This window comes from Littorina saxatilis, linkage group LG17, assembly GCF_037325665.1.
Source record: "Littorina saxatilis isolate snail1 linkage group LG17, US_GU_Lsax_2.0, whole genome shotgun sequence".
In the NCBI taxonomy this organism is placed as follows: domain Eukaryota; kingdom Metazoa; phylum Mollusca; class Gastropoda; order Littorinimorpha; family Littorinidae; genus Littorina; species Littorina saxatilis.
In genome coordinates this window covers 36,199,119-36,205,171 of record NC_090261.1, presented here as the reverse complement: position 1 = coordinate 36,205,171, position 6,053 = coordinate 36,199,119, and positions in this window count along the sequence as shown.

The following is a 6,053-nucleotide window of genomic DNA, read 5'->3' as shown; positions in this document are numbered from 1 at the left end:
CCCACCCCCACCCCCACCCCCCTCACCCTCCCCCTCCCAGCTCCCAACAAACTGGCCACATAACTATACCATGGAGGGCGAAATTATCAGTACAAACGAAACAAAATAAATGCAGTCATTGTTTAGGTCTGTCAGTGGTAAAACCTTTACATAATGGGAACAAATTCTGCGTGCAACCAAAAACTGTAGAGAAGCAAGATATCAAGTCCTTTTTCTCCGATTTCTCAGCTGTGAACCCTACAGACACAGAGGTAAACTGGAGTTGTGTCATTGTATTTATATTGTGGACCCCTCCCCCTCAGTTTTAAGGCCTCCAAAAATATGAGAAAATCAGGAGGTAACCTCAAGTTGTGTCTCTGTGTGTATTGCCGTAGGAGCTGTATCTCTGTATGCAGTGGAACCCCCCTTTTCTTCTTCTTCTTCTCCTTCTGGGTTCGATGTTATGGCCGTTAAATCCTCAGTTCGGTGGCTGCCAAGAAGTCCGCAGTCTTCTGTAGATCGGCAGGAACCCCCCTTTTAAGACCCCCGGCCCCGATTTAAGATTCCCCGACCCCCCTTTTAAGACCCCCCCGATTTAAGATTCCCCGACCCCCCTTTTAAGACCCCCCGATTTAAGATTCCCCGACCCCCCTTTTAAGACCCCCCCCGATTTAAGATTCCCCGACCCCCCTTTTAAGACCCCCCGATTTAAGATTCCCCGACCCCCCTTTTAAGACCCCCCGATTTAAGATTCCCCGACCCCCCTTTTAAGACTTTGCTGTTTCCGTTCAGAAACACCGTCAATTTAAATCCATTTTCAAGACTCGATCCCTCCGTTTTCTCAGACCGTTTGGGAGGTCTTAAAAGTGGGTCTCACTGTAGTATATAAAGGAGCTGTGTCTCTGTGTATAGCTCAGGCTTGAAGCGGAAAGTAAGCTAGGCTTACTGGTGATAAACTGGCCGTCACAGCCAATCTTCATCTGCACAGAGCACTGCGAGTTTCGCCCGGGCCAACAACGGGCCTCGCATTTTCAGGTGTCCGGACTAATTACCGGTACGAGCAATGTGTGCATGCATGCGTGTGTATCTGTTGTCTGGGTCACACTTTTCTGTGCTCGTCTCTTCACAGTCGTGTTCTGCTCTTTCTTTTTTTCACATTTTTATTTATTTTCTTTTTATATTTAGTCAAGTTTTGACTAAATATTTTAACATCGAGGGGGAATCGAAACGAGGGTCGTGGTGTATGTGCGTGTGTGCGTGTGTCTGTGTGTGTGTGTAGAGCGATTCAGACTAAACTACTGGACCGATCTTTATGAAATTTGACATGAGAGTTCCTGGGTATGAAATCCCCGAACTTTTTTTCCTTTTTTTGATAAATGTCTTTGATGACGTCATATCCGGCTTTTCGTGAAAGTTGAGGCGGCACTGTCACGCCCTCATTTTTCAACCAAATTGGTTGAAATTTTGGTCAAGTAATCTTCGACGAAGCCCGGACTTCGGTATTGCATTTCAGCTTGGTGGCTTAAAAATTAATTAATGACTTTGGTCATTAAAAATCTGAAAATTGTAAAAAAAAATAAAAATTTATAAAACGATCCAAATTTACGTTTATCTTATTCTCCATCATTTGCTGATTCCAAAAACATATAAATATGTTATATTCGGATTAAAAACAAGCTCTGAAAATTAAATATATAAAAATTATTATCAAAATTAAATTGTCCAAATCAATTTAAAAACATTTTCATCTTATTCCTTGTCGGTTCCTGATTCCAAAAACATATAGATATGATATGTTTGGATTAAAAACACGCTCAGAAAGTTAAAACAAAGAGAGGTACAGAAAAGCGTGCTATCCTTCTTAGCGCAACTACTACCCCGCTCTTCTTGTCAATTTCACTGCCTTTGCCGTGAGCGGTGGACTGACGATGCTACGAGTATACGGTCTTGCTGAAAAATGGCATTGCGTTCAGTTTCATTCTGTGAGTTCGACAGCTACTTGACTAAATATTGTATTTTCGCATGTTTAGGAGAAACTGCAATTTATTTATGATGATTTGGACCACAAAACGAAAACTGATCATAAAATTGAATAGATCAAAGTCAAAACGAAACCGGTTCTTTCCGAAGCTGGTCAAAAGTATTGAAATTGCCGATGTCGATTTTCAAAAAAAAAATGAGACACTACGAGCAGCGAGCGACACGCAATTTTCTCATTCGATTTACAACCAGTTTTGATTTTGTAAACAAACAAAAAACACACTGCAACAAACAACAACAACTCATTGCATGGACTAGCGATTCCGTGTGAATTAAAATGTGATTGTGTGTGATACTGGGTTGTTTGATTCCGGCGAGTGTTTCATGTCCGCATTCGGTCGCCATTTTGGGTCTTATTTTTTTTAAAACAACAAGAATAACAAATAACATCTTCACAACAGATGATAACTTATAGAATAAAAAACATTCTTTGTTCATTCATACATGTTTCCCAAATGATATTTAGCTGTCAAGTTTAATCTTTTTGACACAATCTTAATCTGAATGAGTGCACCCCTTCATTTTTGCTGCTTTGCCCAATAGCGTGCTATCCTTCTCAGCGCAACTACTACCCCGCTCTTCTTGTCAATTTCACTGCCTTTGCCATGAGCGGTGGACTGACGATGCTACGAGTATACGGTCTTGCTGCGTTGCATTGCGTTCAGTTTCATTCTGTGAGTTCGACAGCTACTTGACTAAATGTTGTATTTTCGCCTTACGCGACTTGTTTCTTTCTTTCTTGTACTGACTCATACTGTGTCTATATGTTCGCCGCGTAGCCCGCGTTGCGACTTTTCTTGTCAGTGTCGACCGTCCTAGTGATGGAACTAGGTTTTACGTATTAGGGTGTGTTGTAATGTTCAATTTTGTCACTGATTTGCTGACTGTGTTTTTGGCCGCCGTATTACATGTATTAGACAAGCATGTCACTACTGAGTTCGGGTTTGGGATATGGTCAGCTGAAGGATTCGGACATAATCACAACTGCTTTGTCGCTGTTAGTTTACTGTAAATCAACTAGTCTTTCGGATGAGACGAAAAACCGAGGTCCCTTCGTGTACACTACATTGGGGTGTGCACGTTAAAGATCCCACGATTGACAAAAGGGTTTTTCCTGGCAAAATTGTATAGGCATAGATAAAAATGTCCATCAAATAGGCCTACCCGTGGGACTTGGAATAAAGTAAAAAAATTCCATCTCACACGGCATTAAGTCTCAGGAAACATGAATACACGCATGCAGGAAAAAAAAATATGGGTAGCGCCGTATGTATGGCAGCTCGCTTTCCCCGGGGAGAAAGCAGCCCGAATTTCCATGAGGGTAACCTCACTGGACTGTAAATCTTATCCAATCCAATCCAATCCAATTTCACTTTGTCTTACATTATATACGCGAAGTCGGGGTGCCAGGTTTGGCCGAATGGGGGTTGGGGGGGGGGGGGGTGGGGGGGGGTGGGGGGGGGGGTGAAGCTGGGTGTATCTAGTGTGGTGTTGTTGTTCTATTTGTTCTGGTGGTTGTTGGTTGGTGAATGCTTCTCAGTCAAACGCAATAAAGAGTCGAGCAAGCGAAGTCATTTCTTGTTCTTTACTTCGCAAAGGTTCCCGCTCGACTGCCGAGATCTTTCACAAGTCTCGCGGTCTCACGTGATCACGTGATCATTACATGCACACATCTTATTAGTGCAATGCGCAAAACAAACCAACAAGCGCGCAACAATGTCATGGACAGTCATCGTCTCACACTAGTAAGGAAATGTTTGTTTCCATAGTCAGCCGTCTGCAAACAGACACTCCTCTGCGTTGTTTTCTTTTACCCCGATTATCATATCTTTGATCTTGAAGGAAATAGAATCAGTATCGACCTTTTCTGTTCTTGTTCCACCATCTTGATCCCTTTGTGTACACGTGCAGCTTCTAGCCTTTGATAGTCGGCGATTCCGTTTCAGTGTCCGGCAATGGCACAAAGATCCGTAGACACGGTGGTCATATTGCACGCAGACTTTCGACATATTCACAGCCGTTCGAGCCTGTCGTGTATGTATCAAGCGAGAGGGTTTGTTCACCGTCTGCTGCGTACATAGCGTTGACTATAATCTAACTATGTCAGAGACTCTGTGCGGAGATTTCACAATAAATGATTTATTTCCGTCTAGAGTAAGCAATCAGAGAGCATCAGACACCCAATCTATATTTTCCCTTTTGCATTAACATTTTCCCTTTCTCTCATTAATCTTTTTTTAGGAAATAGAATATCGACCTCTCGGTGACTGTTTGACTCTGCTCCTGTTGTTGTAGTTTCATCAAAGAGGGGAAGCTCTTTGGTCTCATGACCTCACGAGGGGTCTTCTTCACTTCACCGTCTAGCCTTTGTCCGTCGTCAGCAGACGTTCCATCTGTCTCCGTTCACAAAGTGAGGGAGCCCCGCTGAAGCCCCTAGGAGCCAAGACGGCCTTTTCCGGCGTCCTGTTTCTCCAAGACCGGTGTGTATTTGTTCAAGAATCAGCTTCGGTTTCCCCAGCAAAATAAGCAGCAGTCAGAACACACCGCAACTCGGTTCCGCCCCCGTGCACCTGTGAGCGTTCGTTTCCATTGCTCCAATCATGATCCTATCTATTGCTTTCTCTGTCTATGCTCTGTCTGTCTGTTTGAGTGGTTGCTGACTTGAGACGGCGTACTTGCAGCTGACAGTGAGAGATTTTTGTTGTTGAGTTCGTGTGGCACGTGTGGAATAAAATGTTATGTGTGTTTGTGTAAACAAAGTGATGGATTATTCAAACATAAAATTGAATTTGTGTGTTTGTTATATTGTGTGTTGTTTTTGTTGTTTGTGGATGATGATGTTCACTGATGTTGTGTTGTTGTTGTTGATGGTGGTGGTCGTAGTGGTGTGTGTGTGTGTGTGTGTGTGTGTGTGTGCCGGTGTGTGTGTGTGTGTGAATTTTGGTCAGGGATGCCAATGGCATTTATGCTTACTTTGATTTTTTATGGGGATGTCTGTTACTTGTGTGTTAATAACTTTCCACGCCCTGATTAGCGTCAGTCTCTCTCCCTCCCTCCCTCTCTCTCTATCTCGTCTCTCTCTCTCTCTCTCTCTCTCTCTCTCTCTCTCTCTCTCTCTCTCTCTCTCTCTCTCCTCTCGCTCTCTCTCTCTCTCTCTCTCGTCTCTCTCACTCAGTCTCTCTCTCGTCTCTCGCTCTCTCTCTCTCTCTCTCTCTCTCCCTCTCTCTCTCTCTCTCACTCGTCTCTCGCTCTTTGACCCCCCCTCCCCTCCCTTCTCTGTCCATCTCTATTGCTCATGCTTTTTCATAGGGAATCGTTTAAAACCCCTGGAGACGAGTCAATAAAGATGTCAACACTTGTATTCCTTTCATTCACTGAACAAAGCAGGAAGCATTCTTAATATGCTTCATGCAATTCAAATGCTGCGATACATATGATAATACATGTGTGACGTTCGAGAGGTAATTGCAATCAATGCATGCTATAGCTAGCTTGTGCACAATGTACATGCTATAGTTTAGCGGGTCTTTATACAGTCCAATCACATCATTCACGCAGAGCATTCGATCACTATACAGCAAAACTGATGGCATGCTATAATACACATGTGCGTTATGCATGTTCGACGTTCGAGAGGTTTTTCCAGTCAATTAATGTTAGCTTGCCTAAAATGTTTATACTAGTCCAGTGGATGTGTATACAGTCCATCGCACCCAGTCAAATAATTCAATCAGAGCATTCGATCACTATACAGCAAAAATGATGGCATGCTATAATACACATGTGTATTATGCATGTTCGACGTTCGAGAGGTTTTTCCAGTCAATTAATGCTAGCTTGCCTAATATGTTTATATACACTTTAGTTCAGCTGGTCTGTATATAGTCCATCGCACCCAGTCAAATATTTCAGTCAGAGCATTCGATCACTAAACAGCACATGGTGGCACCTGCTGTAATACACATAAACATTATGCATGTTCGACGTTCGAGAGGTTTTTCCAGTCAATTAATGCTAGCTTGCCTAACATGTTT